The sequence below is a fragment of the Gasterosteus aculeatus genome, chromosome 13 (genome assembly GCF_964276395.1).
Source record: "Gasterosteus aculeatus chromosome 13, fGasAcu3.hap1.1, whole genome shotgun sequence".
NCBI lineage: Eukaryota > Metazoa > Chordata > Actinopteri > Perciformes > Gasterosteidae > Gasterosteus > Gasterosteus aculeatus.
In genome coordinates, this window is record NC_135701.1 from 5417580 (window position 1) to 5433054 (window position 15475).

The 15475-nt window shown below is 46.8% G+C and overlaps 1 long non-coding RNA gene across 1 annotated transcript; it reads left to right on the top strand.

Annotated features, from left to right (window-relative positions):
• The first annotated feature begins 211 nt into the window (after positions 1-211).
• LOC144386343 (uncharacterized) lies at positions 212-10748 on the top strand. The gene is made up of 4 exons (XR_013452048.1): positions 212-363; positions 2864-2983; positions 4531-4627; positions 10578-10748. It is a non-coding gene; the product is annotated as an uncharacterized LOC144386343 (long non-coding RNA).
• Positions 10749-15475: the final 4727 nt, after the last annotated feature.

The following is a 15475-nucleotide window of genomic DNA, read 5'->3' on the forward strand; positions in this document are numbered from 1 at the left end:
TCATATTAATGTTCTGGCAGTTAACCGCCCAGAACCTCGGGCGGTCGGCCTCTCGCTGGTACAGCTCGCAGCGTGCCATTAGGACTATTTCAACCATTCAGGGGGGAGAAGGGGATTACCTGAAAGGGAAACAGAGGAACAATTGTTTTGTTTTTTTCAATTTTCAGTCGACAAGTGGGCAGGGGGTGGGTGTGGGTGTGGGGATGGACTACACATGTGGATGGCGCACATATGTTTTTGAATAATAGCCGTTAGTTTTAAGAGGGTGATGTCATTGTTGCTGTTCCAGTAATTATATTCCTGCAGTCGTGGATTGGATTCCTGAAATGACTCCTGCATTGCATGAGTCTCACTCCGAGGAAGGTAAAGAAATATTTGCACACAAAGATAAATGATCTCAATGTAGCTGTTCTGTTTTGGGAGCACTTCACTGGCCACCACTACTGATCATTCACATGCTGTAAGGACATTTGGTGAGAAAATGAGAATTTCTCAGCGGCCACCAAAAATAGTTGCAAAGGAATATCCAGAATTGCTGTAATTTAAGCGACTGGGTCAAATTATTGACCTGGTCTTTGAATGTTTTGAGGGATCGTGTAATCTTCACCCACAAAAACAGGAATTCCCCAATCTGTTTGCTGCTTTTAGCTATAAAGGTTTAAAAGATAAAACTGCAAGCAAACTGTGTAGGTTTTTTTTTTTTAGCAAAAGTGCTCCGTGGCTCAGAATCAGCCAAATCTATCCTGACAGCCTGTTTAAAGTCCAGTTGTTGCTCAATAAAGTTTATCCAGCTTCCAAAGCCAAGTGAATTTCATATATTGTTCCCCTAATAAACCGCAAGCATGTGTTCCTTAGCAAAGTTATGACCAGGATGTAGAGAAGTGTAAACCCAGTTAAACTCCCTTTTACCAGAATGAGAATGTTAACTGCACACTGAAGTGTACTCATTCCACTGACATGAATCTCCATTACACCTTTGAACCATCATGGGATTTCTATCCAAAAGGAACTATTTGGACTGAAATCCACCCAATAAGTTAAGTATACACAGGTGGGGGGGCTGGGTTATTTTATTTTTTACTTTTAATGTTTGGTCAGAAATGTATTGGACACTTTTCTTGCTCGATGGACCAGAAATATGTGCAACTTATTTTAGAGGAGAGCATTATTGTGTCAGGATTTTAAGCTTAAGATACATCCTCCGGAAACCCTGAATATTTGTTCCCAAATGTTGTGCCAACCCATGTGTGACGCGCACGATATGTAAGGTAACATTTTTGTTGATATCATTCATATTTGATACAATGTATTTATTTTATTTTGGTATTCATAATTTAACTGTCGCTGTCAGGCGTGTATTCTTACGGAGCGCTGTGGTTCTAAACTGCACCAAATTTATATAGATCAAGGTTTACTGATCCATTTTGAAGAATTCTAAAGATGATTTTGTGTTTAACTTGATTTTGTGAACAGCCTGTAACGTTTTAATACCAAAAATAAGGAGAACCACCCAGGAGGCTGTGATTGTTGATTGAATTGAATTCATTTTCAATTCATTTTATTTTGTATAGCCCAAAACACATGCGACATCCTCTGTCCTGAAACCCTCACATCAGCACAGAAAAAACTCCCCCAAAAATGCAAAACGCTTTCATGGGGAAAAAAGGAATGATGATTTGATTGTTGGACCTCGGACGGGTCCGATTAATAAATATATTAACACTGTTCAAAAAGGGGAACAGAGGGTTCAGCCCCCCCCCCGTCCCAATGAGAACCTCATTAATATAGGTTTCCTTTTTTTCTACTGAAACCTTTGGCGCTCAGTTTCGCTTTGTCATTCCGACTGACAGAAAATGTGTTTTAAATCTTTTGGTTTGTGTGTTATGGACGGAAGAAGAACTGTGTACTAAACACGAGCAGAGATTACCACCAACTGTCAAACAACAAGACTGAGACTCAACAGCCATGCTAGCGCCACTGAGAGGCTGCTGTCAGCTAAATACTAATGTCAGCGTGCTAGCATGCTCACCGCGACGATGCCAACGGCTACGATGGTTTCCACCTTAGCCATCAACACCTGCTCAATAGACACAGAAAACATCTGGGCTGATTCCAGATGGGATGGCTCGACAATTTGGACTGGATGATGGCTCTAGACGAAAGGTCACGACCGCCAATGGGGTCGAAGTTTGTCCTAGAGGGAGCTAGAACCTGGGGTGCAAGGGACGTTTTGCTCGGAACCGTAAATGTCCGTCTTTTGGTGGCGCCAGAGGAAAAGTAAGGGAAACAGCAGTCAGAGCGATTCGAGTATCACCAAAGTTATGCGTGAATGTCATGGCAACCCATCTGTTACTTTTTTAAATATTTCCATCAGAAGCAAAGGGAACATTGTCTCTATGAAAAAAAAAGGAAAACAAAATTTGATGGTCTCCGCATCAATGATAAAATTCCACAGATGCAACATCCCTTGACTTAACGTCTTTGATTATTTGAAACAGCCTACTGGAAAATGAACAGTAGATCCACGAAACTCATCATTCATAATAACAGCTTTCACTGAAAACTTTTTTTGTTCCATCACGCCTTTTAACTCCAGCACATTAGAGAGAATTCGCTGGGACGACTTTCTAACTCACTCCGAGGGGCGGCTTTGAACTGTGGCCGCCTACTTATTATGTTATCGTGGTCTATGCATGCAAAAAAAAATAGACAGCTTTATGGGGCTTTCCGCCTGAAATAAACGCCCATTGCATATTAACTTTTCCTGGCACACTTACCTTTGGAAAATGTTGAAGGTACAGGTACAAGCTTTGAAAAGTATGCACACAATGAGGAGCTGTAATTTTGAATGTCCACTTTCCAGGTAACAAGCGTTGGAGCCATGATGCAGGTTTTGTTGCTTTTGTTGAAACACCGGGTGAATTGGGACGCGCAGTTCCTACATTTGAACACAGGGGGCGCATCACCAGTAAAATGCATATAGGTAAGTGCCTGTTAATAAGGACAGGCGTGGATGGGAAGCAGCCGGTTTTTGACCGTGTCGCAGGTGTCACCGAGGTGGCGTCTTATGCTGTGTGGTGCCTGAAACCAATAAATGTAATGCATTGCAAGGAAATTGACATTGGTAATTATATGCGGAGCACGGATTAAAATGAGTAAAGACACACAGCGCACTGGAAGGAGTCGGCACACTGAGCACGGCGCCGGCCTCCGCTGGCATTCCGGGATACTCTTTGTCTTATGTGTTTGACTGTGCAAGTATTGTGGTATATTCAAGGACTTAGATAAATATATCATAATGTAGGGAAAATATATCATAATTGTTGGATCCTAGATGCTCAGATCAGCTTGTAAAGTATGTTTGATAATGGAAGCTGATGGTAGAAAGACAGTCAAGGGTTTGTCTGCTTAATGACCAACAATTTTGTTTTATGATGGCTATAATTGTGATTGTTGAAGCAAATGAAACTTTTGATTCTGTACTTTTCCAGGTAGCCGATTTCTGCCAGGAAAAAAATATTAACACTCAAAAGAGACATATGTGGCTTTTTCTTTAAATTTTATTTTTCAATTCAAATTAATAAAACATTTCATATCTGTGAACAATTACAAAACACAATACATAGATAGTTAAATTATAATGTAATGAATGAAATCTTGATCTCTGTAACATACTATTACTAACATATTATAATACTATTTTTGACATTTACAGGAGTTGTGGTTATGAATGAAGTCATGAGTGAATATAAAACATTGGACATTGATCCTAGCTAGCTGGCAAGCACTAAGTCAAAATCTTGCCATAGAATATTATGATTTTATTTTTTATAGATTTATACCTCGCATCTCTAGAAAGTCTCCGCCGTGAGACTTTCTTTTTTCATCATTCCTACGTTCTCTCAGTCCTTTTAACTTCTAAGGTAAATTGTTGGTGTAGTTATGGATTAAAACCTCAACCTGAGCAGCCATATAAAGACAATTACAAATTTAGTCTATTATCAGCTGAGTATATCAAGGATTAGAGGACTTATGTCTCAAAAGGATTCCTAACAACGTGTTGAGGTTCCCGTCCTTACACCCGCGACAAAGAATAAAGCGCTGAATGGGAATTGGGACCGAAATAGATGTCTGACCTGCTGCTACCTTACGTGCCATACTGACGCTGACTCGGGTCCCCTCGGGTCTCCTTTCTCTTCCCAGAATCAGAACCAAACATGGAGAAGCAGCGTTCTGTTTATCTGCTTCAAGTATCTGGAACAAACTCCCAGAAAGCTGCAGGTCTGCCGAGGCTCTCAGTGGTTTTGAGATCAAGATTGGAGACTTTTCTGTTTAGTGCGGCCTTTAACTGAACCAGAAAGAAGGATTATGCTTTTTTTAAACCCTTAACTCAGGAAACTAATACGTACGTCCTTCCAAGAACCTAAAAAACAATCCAGTTAAGCTCATGCTTGTTTATTGTTTTCAATTTTCGTAATTGTTTTTCCATTTTCTTCATTTTCCTTTTGTTTTCCCATTGCATTCTTGTAGAGTCAAAGTCCGGGTATTTTTGCTGCGACTTCCTTTTCAAAGGTCATTTGAGGCACATCAATAGAAGGAAGAGCAAGGTGTGAAGACTGAAGGATGGGTGAGTGTCACACATACGTCCACATCATAGTTTATTTTTCATCTTCACTGGGTGTTCACATCATAGTCTATTCATCTCCACTGCATGTTCACTAACTCTCCTGTCATTTCAGATCCTCCCACCTCGTCACCTGATTTCCTGCACCTGGTTCTCCTCACCCTCACCTGTGGTGCCTTCCCTCGTCAGTCACTCACTATTTAAGCCAGTCACATTCTGTTGCTCACTGCCAGATTGTCTTGTGTGTTCTACCAAGTTTTCCAGCGTTTCCCGAAGCCATCCTGTTTTTCTCGATTCCGACCTCGTCTGTTCCTCGACCCCGATTTACCTGCCTGCCCCGTTTTGGATTTGTCTGCCTGTCTGTGTGCCCTCCTGATTCTGACCCTGCCTGTCCTCGTCTACGGATTACCTGCCTGCCCCTCTGGACTTGTTTGCCTCCTGACGGATCTCCCGGTTTTGACCCTGCCTGAACCTTGATTAAAACCCTCCTGTCTTGTCCATCGTGTACGAGTCGTGCATTTGGGTTCTCCCGTACTCCGGTATCAGTAACCGTGACAGTACAATCTGGCCAAACATGAACCCAGCCGACCAAGAACGTACCGAGCCCGAAACCCCGAATCCAAGCAACATGTTGCAGCGCCATGAGCAGCAGCTCCACTTCATGGCTGAGGCCATGCAGTCTATGTCGGCCCGCCATGAGAGCAGCATGGAGTCCCTCCGCGACCACCTGCGGAACCTCGCCGTGGTGACGCGTACTCCGGACGTCACCCCCGCTGCTGCCCAAGCACCCACCTCCGCTCCAATGTCCGACGCACGTCTTCCTCCACCCGAGCGTTGTTCCGGCGCTCCCGGTTCCTGTCGACCGTTCCTGGTACAGTGTTCGCTCGCCTTCGAGCTCCAGCCGTCCGCGTTTCCCACCGAGAGGTCCCGGGTAGCGTACATTGTTTCCTTGCTCACAGGGAGAGCAAGGGATTGGGGAACGGCCGAATGGGCTAAACAGACTTCTATCTGTTCCTCCGTCGCGTCGTTTTCCGAGGCGATGCAGAGGGTTTTTGACCATGCCACTCCCGGACGAGAGGCGGCCCGGGGACTGTTTGGTCTGCAGCAGGGAATACGATCCGTTTCCGACTATTCCATTGACTTTCACACCATGGCAGCGGAGAGTGACTGGAACCAAGCCTCGCTTCGCGATGCCTTCTACCACGGATTATCCAGCCGCGTAAAGGACGAATTGGCAGCTCGGGATCTCCCTGCTGGTTTAGACGAGCTGGTCGCCCTCGCCATTCGGATCGACGGCCGTCTGCGGGAGCGGAGAAGAGAGAGGGTCGCTTGCGCAGCTTCAGGATCACCGCCGCGCCAGTGGCCGGAACCGCGACGGGCACCAACCGAGGGTGGACCTTCTGAGTCTATCGCGGGGCCAGAGGCAATGCAGCTGGGACGGGCTCGACTCGCTCCGGCTGAAAGGCACCGCCGCCTGCAGGCCAACCAATGCATGTACTGCGGTCAAAGCGGTCATTATGTGAACGCTTGTCCAGTAAAAGACAGGGCTCACCAGTCAACCAGAGGGCGCTGGTGAGCCGGGAAGTTAGATTAGAAATGCCCTCTCGACCCCAAATCCATGCCCAGTTGTTTTTCCAGGATAAGAGCTACACTGTTCCGGTTCTGATTGACTCGGGTGCAGACGCCAATCTCCTCGACCAAGACCTGGCCTTCAAGATGGGGATTGAGCAAATCGCTTTGGAAAGACCCATCCGGGCCACGGCGTTGGACGGTCGGCTACTCTGCAGGGTGACTCATCAAACCACCCCGCTGCGCTTGGAGATGTCAGGTAACCACAGTGAAGCACTCACCTTTCATGTACTTCATGCACCTCAACAACCAGTCATTTTGGGGTTTCCATGGCTTAGGAGGCATAATCCGCACATTGACTGGGCTACTGGGACTATATTTGGGTGGAGTCCTCACTGTCACGCGGTTTGTTTAAAGCCGGCGTCTGCCATTAGCCGCTCCGTGTCTCCTGAGTCCCCAGATCTCACGGGCGTACCCGAGGATTACCACGATGTAAAGGAGGTGTTCAACAAGGCTCGGGCCACCTCACTACCGCCTCACCGCCCGTACGATTGTGCTATAGACCTCCTTCCGGGCACCTCGCCCCCAAGAGGGCGACTATTCTCTCTGTCGGCCCCTGAGACTAGGACTATGGAGAAGTACATCAGCGACTCCTTGGCTGCCGGTCTCATTAGACCGTCGTCATCCCCGGCCGGCGCGGGGTTCTTTTTTGTGAGCAAGAAGGACGGATCCCTGCGACCTTGTATTGATTACCGGGGACTCAATAACATCACCATCAAAAACAGGTATCCACTTCCACTCATCTCATCTGCTTTTGAGTTGCTACAAGGGGCAACTGTATTTTCCAAACTAGATCTACGCAACGCGTATCATTTGGTCAGGATCAGAGAGGGGGATGAGTGGAAGACGGCCTTCAACACTCCCAGTGGACATTATGAATATTTGGTCATGCCATTTGGCCTCACTAATGCCCCAGCTGTTTTCCAGGGGCTGGTAAACGACGTTCTCCGCGATCTGCTCAATGTCTGTGTTTTTGTCTATCTGGACGATATTTTGATTTTTTCCAAGTCTACACAGGAGCATGTGATACATGTACGGCAAGTCCTCAAGAGACTCCTGGAGAATCACCTCTTCGTTAAGGCAGAGAAATGCAGTTTCCACACCTCGGAAGTATCTTTTCTGGGCTTCGTCATCAAAGCCGGCAATATTCAGATGGACCCTGCGAAGACCAGGGCGGTGGCAGACTGGCCCCAACCCTCCACCCGCAAAGAACTGCAGCGTTTTTTGGGCTTCGCCAATTTCTATCGGCGGTTCATTCGGAACTACAGTGCTGTGGCTGCTCCTCTCACCGCTCTAACCTCCCCACAAGTGCCCTTTCAGTGGACCTCGGTAGCGGCCAGGGCATTCGGGGAATTGAAAACACGTTTTACCTCTGCCCCTATCCTTGTTTTCCCAGACCCTGCTCGCCAGTTTGTGGTGGAGGTGGATGCGTCGGACACCGGTGTAGGAGCAGTTCTCTCGCAGCGGTCGTCTACAGATCAGAAGGTTCATCCATGCGCCTTCTTCTCCCGGAAACTGTCTGCCACGGAGAGGAACTATGACATCGGGGATCGGGAGTTATTGGCGGTAAAGCTTGCACTGGAGGAGTGGAGACACTGGCTGGAGGGAGCTGACCAGCCGTTTATGGTATGGACTGACCACAAAAACTTAGAGTACATTCGCTCTGCCAAGCGGTTGAACTCCAGACAGGCAAGGTGGGCTCTATTTTTTAACCGTTTCGAGTTTACTCTAACTTACCGGCCGGGCACGAAGAATGCCAAACCTGATGCCCTGTCCCGTCAGTACCAGTCCAGGAGCTGCGTTCAGAGTCCGGAGAACATTCTCCCCCCTGAATGTGTTGTTGGGGCAGTGGCCTGGGAGGTGGAAGAGGAAGTAAAACAGTCTCATACAGCGCAACCGGCACCGAGTGCCTGCCCCGATAACCTTCTGTTTGTCCCAGCGAATCTGCGCTCAAAGGTCCTGCAGTGGGGTCACTCTTCCCGCCTGGCTTGTCACCCGGGAGTGATCCGCACGCTAGCTCTGCTGAAACAACGGTTTTGGTGGCCCACCATGGAGAAGGACGCTAGAGAATTCGTCAGTGCCTGCATTATCTGCGCTCAGCATAAGCCCTCTCACAAGGCTCCATCCGGCCTTCTTCACCCCCTGCCCATCCCTCATCGTCCCTGGTCCCACATTGCCTTGGATTTTGTAACCGGCCTACCCCCATCTGACGGTAACACAGTTATTCTAACGGTAATTGATCGCTTCTCCAAGTCTGCTCAACTCATCCCTCTACCTAAGCTGCCTTCTGCTAAAGAGACAGCAGAATTGCTATTACAGAAGGTGTTCCGCCTGCATGGTCTGCCCGTCGATGTGGTCTCCGATCGGGGGCCACAATTCACTTCTCATTTTTGGTCTGAGTTTTGCAGGCTACTGGGGGCCACAGTCAGCTTATCGTCTGGATTTCACCCACAGTCCAACGGTCAGGCAGAGCGGATGAACCAGGAGATGGAGACTTCTCTACGCTGCATCTCTTCCCGCAACCCCCGCTCTTGGTCCCAGCAACTCCTATGGGTCGAGTATGCCCACAACACACTCCCCAGTTCGGCTACCGGGCTCTCACCTTTCCAATGTTCTAGAGGATACCAACCTCCGCTGTTTCCGGAGCAGGAACTGGAGGCAAGCGTCCCTTCTGTCCAGGCGTTCATTCAGCGGTGTCGGCGCACCTGGAAGCAAGCCCGCTCCACGCTCCTGCGTACCTCGGACCGGTATCAACGGTCGGCTAATAGACGTCGCACCCCGGCACCCTGCTACGTCCCGGGACAACGTGTCTGGTTGTCCGCCCGGGACCTTCCACTCAGAGTGGAGTCCAAGAAGTTGGCGGCTCGATTTGTGGGTCCCTTTCCAGTCTCCAGGGTCGTCAACCCTGCAGCAGTCAGACTCCAGTTGCCGCGGGCCATGAAGGTCCACCCCACCTTTCATGTCTCCAGGCTAAAACCTGTCCTGGAGAGTCCACTTCAACCCTCCTCCAGACCCCCTCCGCCCCCCCAGCTCATTGACGGGGGCCCAACTTACACGGTCCGGCGCCTACTCAAGTCTCGTCGACGGGGTAGGGGGCTGCAGTATCTGGTGGATTGGGAGGGATACGGCCCAGAGGAGCGCTTGTGGGTCCCGTCACGCCACATACTAGACCCTTCCCTGATCAGGGACTTCCACAGAGCACACCCGGACCAGCCCAGTGGGACGTCGAGAGCCGTCCCTAGAGGGGGGAGTTCTGTCACACATACGTCCACATCATAGTTTATTTTTCATCTTCACTGGGTGTTCACATCATAGTCTATTCATCTCCACTGCATGTTCACTAACTCTCCTGTCATTTCAGATCCTCCCACCTCGTCACCTGATTTCCTGCACCTGGTTCTCCTCACCCTCACCTGTGGTGCCTTCCCTCGTCAGTCACTCACTATTTAAGCCAGTCACATTCTGTTGCTCACTGCCAGATTGTCTTGTGTGTTCTACCAAGTTTTCCAGCGTTTCCCGAAGCCATCCTGTTTTTCTCGATTCCGACCTCGTCTGTTCCTCGACCCCGATTTACCTGCCTGCCCCGTTTTGGATTTGTCTGCCTGTCTGTGTGCCCTCCTGATTCTGACCCTGCCTGTCCTCGTCTACGGATTACCTGCCTGCCCCTCTGGACTTGTTTGCCTCCTGACGGATCTCCCGGTTTTGACCCTGCCTGAACCTTGATTAAAACCCTCCTGTCTTGTCCATCGTGTACGAGTCGTGCATTTGGGTTCTCCCGTACTCCGGTATCAGTAACCGTGACAGTGAGTGAAAACAAAAAGCACTTTCCAGGAGTTTGATGTTTATGTCCTGAATGAAACCAAAAGTCCGCCTTGACTTATTAACATGAAGTTAAATTAAGTAACTTCCAATAGTTGAGATCAAATTAAGTAAACAGACTTACTGTAAAAAACTAACACTTGTTGGTAAAACTGACAGTTTTGTTACAGAAACTACCGTTTTCTACTATGTGGAATAATGAACAGCTCTGGCTCGATTACATTTCAAGTCTTATTGTATGTTTTTGGCAATTTTAATGATAAATGTCAACGTGATTTGTGTTTTTTGTTCAGGCCAGGTCAACATTTTGACCAATTGTTTAATAAAAAAAAGTCAAATGCATTTATTGTGAATTTTACACTGAAAGTGCCAAAAGTGATCCCTAAAAATGATTCTACTGCAAATACATGTATTTCACACACAATAGCTGTCATCTTTTCAATTTGCACCACTCAAAAAATCCGGTGTTCTTTTTGATTCGTCTGTGTTTTTTCCCCCAACACAGTTAACACAGCCAGTCGCTGCCAGGACAAAGCTCATGAAAGAGAATCCGAGTCCCGCATCGCCCTGTGATGAGCCCTATCAGGTCTGGGCAAGGCTTTAGACAGTGGCTTGTTCACAACATGTCTGACGATGTTGGCCTTTGTGTTTTTCTCTGATTAAATAAACTTGCAATCAAAAACCGCTGAGAAAATACTCATAAATCTGATGTGTCAGAATGGTAATCCAGTGGGAGGATTTTCCCAGCTCCATCTGTTTATATAGTACACTAAAGGGAGAGGAAAAAAAGGCTCCCCGGGGGCCTCTGTTTCATGTGTGAGGGCTTCCAACACACCGACACACACTTGCACACACATGCACACACATGCACACAGGGAATTGAAGTCCATGCCTCATCGCCACGTGTTGGCCCCCCCGTGATGTGGCGGCACACAGTGCGGTGCAACAGTCACAGTCTGGCTCTTTTCTACTCGTTCTGACACATCGTCCCGTTTTGAACTCCATAAACGGGCATCGTTCCAGCAATCAGGAGCATAGACAGAGCTCCACTTATCAGTGTTGGAATCTTGCACATGCATATTTTACCACAAACAAAACCACACAAAAGCCTTGACCCCGAGCTCGAGAAGCTCTGGCGACTTTAGGAGTTTTGATTGCTTTGTGTCTTGTCAACGGGCCTTTTCTCTACTGCGAGGCCGACCTGGAAGTCTTCATACGCCAGCCTCCCGAGTGTGGTTTCTGTTTCCATTTCAGTCGTACTGTCTTTCAAGCCGACAAGAGGTTTCAAGGACGGAGTATTGTTGTATGCCGGACAGATTGGAAGGCCTTCTGAGGAAAATTTTGACATTTTGATATGGGGGCTACAAATAAAATGAAATCGAACAGAGGCTCAGGGAAATACGCCATAAACTTGATGTGACTCTTCCCCGAGCACTTGACTCGTCAGTCAAACCAGCGTTTTCTGTCACTTTCGTGCAGCTCCTTAGAAGTGTAGTGGTTGCGACATCCTGATGGGACCAATTCCCAGCATGTGATGACTTGCTGTCGATGTTTCTCGTCCAGAAAGTGTTTACTGGAACTCAAAAACTAGAACCTCTTGACAAAAATAATTAGTGTTTCATGTCAGAGAAATGTGTTTAAGCGACCTTTAGCTGATCAGTCTTTTTTTTTCTCAAAAAATCAACTGTAACGTCTCTCCCTCTAGAACCACCGTCCTTGTTACACCGAGTAATCCACCAACCACGAACGGTTGTCGCTGCTTCTCACACAAGAAGTAAACCAAAACAAAACTGTTCAGAGTGTTTTAAGAATGTATTTTTAAAACAACAACTGATCAAAATCGCAACACTATCTGTGATTTGAAAAACTGACCCAAACAGCGACCTCCACAGCGGGTGAAAGTCCTGTGCTTGTGCTGGTTGGAACACATGATGGAGCTGAGACATTGTTAGTAAAATGTGTTTCTACTGTACATTCCTTCACGTGGAGGTCAAACTGTCTGCCTTTTAAAAAAAATTGCATTGTTTAGAGTTTGTCCTTTACACAGAATCCTTTTTGTCTTTGCCTAAAGTAGGATTACCAGCGTGGGACTGACATTGAAATGCAATTATCCGGAAGAGCAAAGTCACTGACTTTCATCTTAATTATAAAATATTATGATTAAATATTATATATAGTAATATATAAAATATAATATATATTAATATATAAAATATTATGATAATTATGATTTCAAACAAAAACAAACCAATCGTGCCCTTTGTGTTTTAATGCCTGAGACAATGGATGAGGGCCCCACGCACGACATCTGCATCGGATTCGATTCTGTGTGCAGAACAGACAACACAGAAAGCGTTTCAGCCTTCAACATGGCATCTACTCCACCGAAAAAAGTGAAAAACTCCGGGTCAAACGAGAATTGGTCCCCCGCCTGGTAATATAATGCACACTTTGTGCTGTGATGGTGACTATTATCTGGGTTACAGTCAAAATAGAGGAATGCCCGTGTGACCCGCGGACAGCGGGATAATCGGCGTGTTTGCAGAAAAGGACAGTTCGTATTTCACTGGCCCTGAATGAGAGCCTGAACTGCTATTTGTCCCAGCGTTCATAATGAACGACATGGTGCTTCCGTTAGAGCAACACTATCTATGTCGTAGATCTGCAGCGTCAGCGAAATCCTTTTCCGACTGGCCCGTCAACTGACACGGGTCTTTTGAAAGCTGAAACCGGGTGTTTTCATACTGAAGCTGCTGATAGTAGATGTTAACACTTGGAAATTTAAGAGAAAATTACATTTCGGTGTGTTGAAAAAACTTTGAAATGTTCTTAAAGGTCAATAGCAACATAATGAAATCAAGCTAAAATCCAGAAAGATAATATGATGAGCACATAACCGCTGTGATGCAGGATAACACAATGCGCCTCAATAATCACACGGTTGGCTGGATCTCCCCAGAGGCATCCTTCCACCCATCTCTCATTTAAACATTGTTATCTTTGCTTTTCAAAGGTCACTTCCCCAAAGTGAATGGTTCTCTGAGGCCGTCTGACTCAGCCGAGGGAAACCCCGCATGAAGCCGCTTAAAGGGGGCCGTAAATCTTAATTATGGGAAGGCACATCACAAAGAAAAATTAAGGGGATGCCGGCTGTACAAGGATAGGCTCTTTTATGTGGAAAAAGAAACAACGCAAGTCTACAGTACAGTAAGTCTACAAACTATTGATGTTGTTGCTTTCAGAGAACAAGAACCCGTCAAGTAAATCCCAATAAAAATAATAAAATAATATTTTTTGGTATGTTTCAGCTGTTCGAAAAGCATCTGTAAACATTCCTAGATTATGCAAGTGCACATGAATCGACAAGGTTTGTGTGTCTTTCGTGATACTCTGAGCCTCTCAGCTATTCCCTGAAATGTCATCGGTAATGCGCCAGTGTTCCGCGGCTGAACGATCCCAGCGGCTGGCATGCGGCTCCCTCTAGTGCTGCATGAGAGCCAGCGTCACCACAAACAGCATCGGCCCAGAGGCCCTTGTCATTCTCCCACTTTTCTCTAGTTTCTTTAGGTAGACCTCTTCTTCTTCTCATCCTTCCAAGGGAGGATCTAAACAATGATTGTCAAAAGAAACTAAAGGTCTACCTTCTTTTTCAGATGCTTCTACCTCATGGAGAGAACCATCTGCTGCTGTTGGTGGTGTTGTGGATTAATCCTTTGCAGTTTTAACTACTTTCTAAATATTCTCTAAACTCGTTGACTTTTGGCCCTGACAGAGCAGAAACCTTCACACACACGTACCCACACGGAACACCTTGAGGATTAAGATCCTTTAATTCACAGAGATTTACTTGTCTTGTGCACACGTCCTCCTGGACCTCCGCAGTACAGCTGAGCCTCAGATCTTCGGTCCCCTTTTCTCTACAACTTTGCATGTCTGGAGTTTTATCTTCCACTCATGTTTTGTCTGTCTGTGCGCATTCGTGTAGCTGTTCCTCTCCCAAACTGTAAATGATTACCTGCACCGATAAATCTATGGGCATGTCCTAAAGCGGGAACTTACACAGCATGAAGACGTGTTGGAATATAGGAACCGTTTTGCAGTCAATAGTGTTCTCCCCTTAAAGTCGATGACATTATTTCCTTGAATCCTTTGTAATGATCAGATTCCAGGTGACAGGAAGTTGATACATTTTCAATTTTAAGCTCATCAGCTTGACAACTGATCCGCAGTAAATCCCACCAAGCCGGAGGCTCCTCGAGGCTTAAACCAAAAGACAAAATGATTCTCACACATTGGCTGAGCTCATGTCTGATCTCTGGATGCCGGCCTTCACTGGGCCACCGGAGGACGAGGTGAGACACCGTTGGACACTTACCCTGATATTCAATCCTCGGCTGTGCAGCACAGGCGGCTCCTTGTTCCCCTGTTGTTTCTCTCCCTGCCGGGATGCCGAGCCAGACATGCAGCTGCATGGCAGCTCTCCATCTCTGTGGATTCGACTGGCGCGCGATCGGCGACCCCCCCCCATCGACTCACCTGGCGTCCCACAGAGGCGACGTCCGTGTGTTTCCACAGCGTGCTTCTCATTCCGTCCTCTCCGAGATCAGGCTCTTCTTTTTGCCTCCAGTGAATCCTGTTCTTAAGTGGAAACAGTCCCGATTGCTCGCCTGCCTGCGGTTGTTGGCGGCGGGTGGCAGTGGTTTGTCAAAGGAAGTGTGGAGGGATGAACCCTGATGCATCGCCTCCTTTACTTGTTTCAGTTCATCTAAAAAGGCAAAAAACACAAGTTGGACTACTGCAGCGCCGTCCTCTCCAGCAAAAGCATCAACAAACTCCAATTAAATCCAGATCAGCTGCACATCTGGTCTCCCGCACCAGAGATCACATCCCGCACAATCCTTCAAAAGCTCCACTGGCTCCCCGTAATGCAAAGAATACAGTTCCAGATCCTCCTCAACACACACAAAGCCTTCACGACCTCGCCCCTTCATACAAGCAGATGTTTTGTTTCATTCTGTAATGCCGTTGCTCTTGTTTACGCTGCGACGGCTTCTAAACGTTGTGTTTTTTACCATCTAGTGCCTCAAGTACCCTGTTCAGCACAAAGGTCGCCATGAAGGGCACAAAACCGAGCCAGGAATGTACTCATCACATTCATCATTCATCATTCATTATTCATTATTCATTATTTGAGTTTTGACAGCTAACATGTTCTCTATCTTTAATCAGTTTGAAGTTAAGCTATTTCTAAATAGCTTAACTTCAAACTGATTAATTTTCATCTGCTTGATTTCTGCTGCTTTTTCACACTGCGATACTCGTCCCAAATTAAAATCTTTTGGATTCTGTGTCTCGTGGAAGTTGAAAGGTTAACAGAAAAAAAGGCCCTTGTGGTGTAACTGG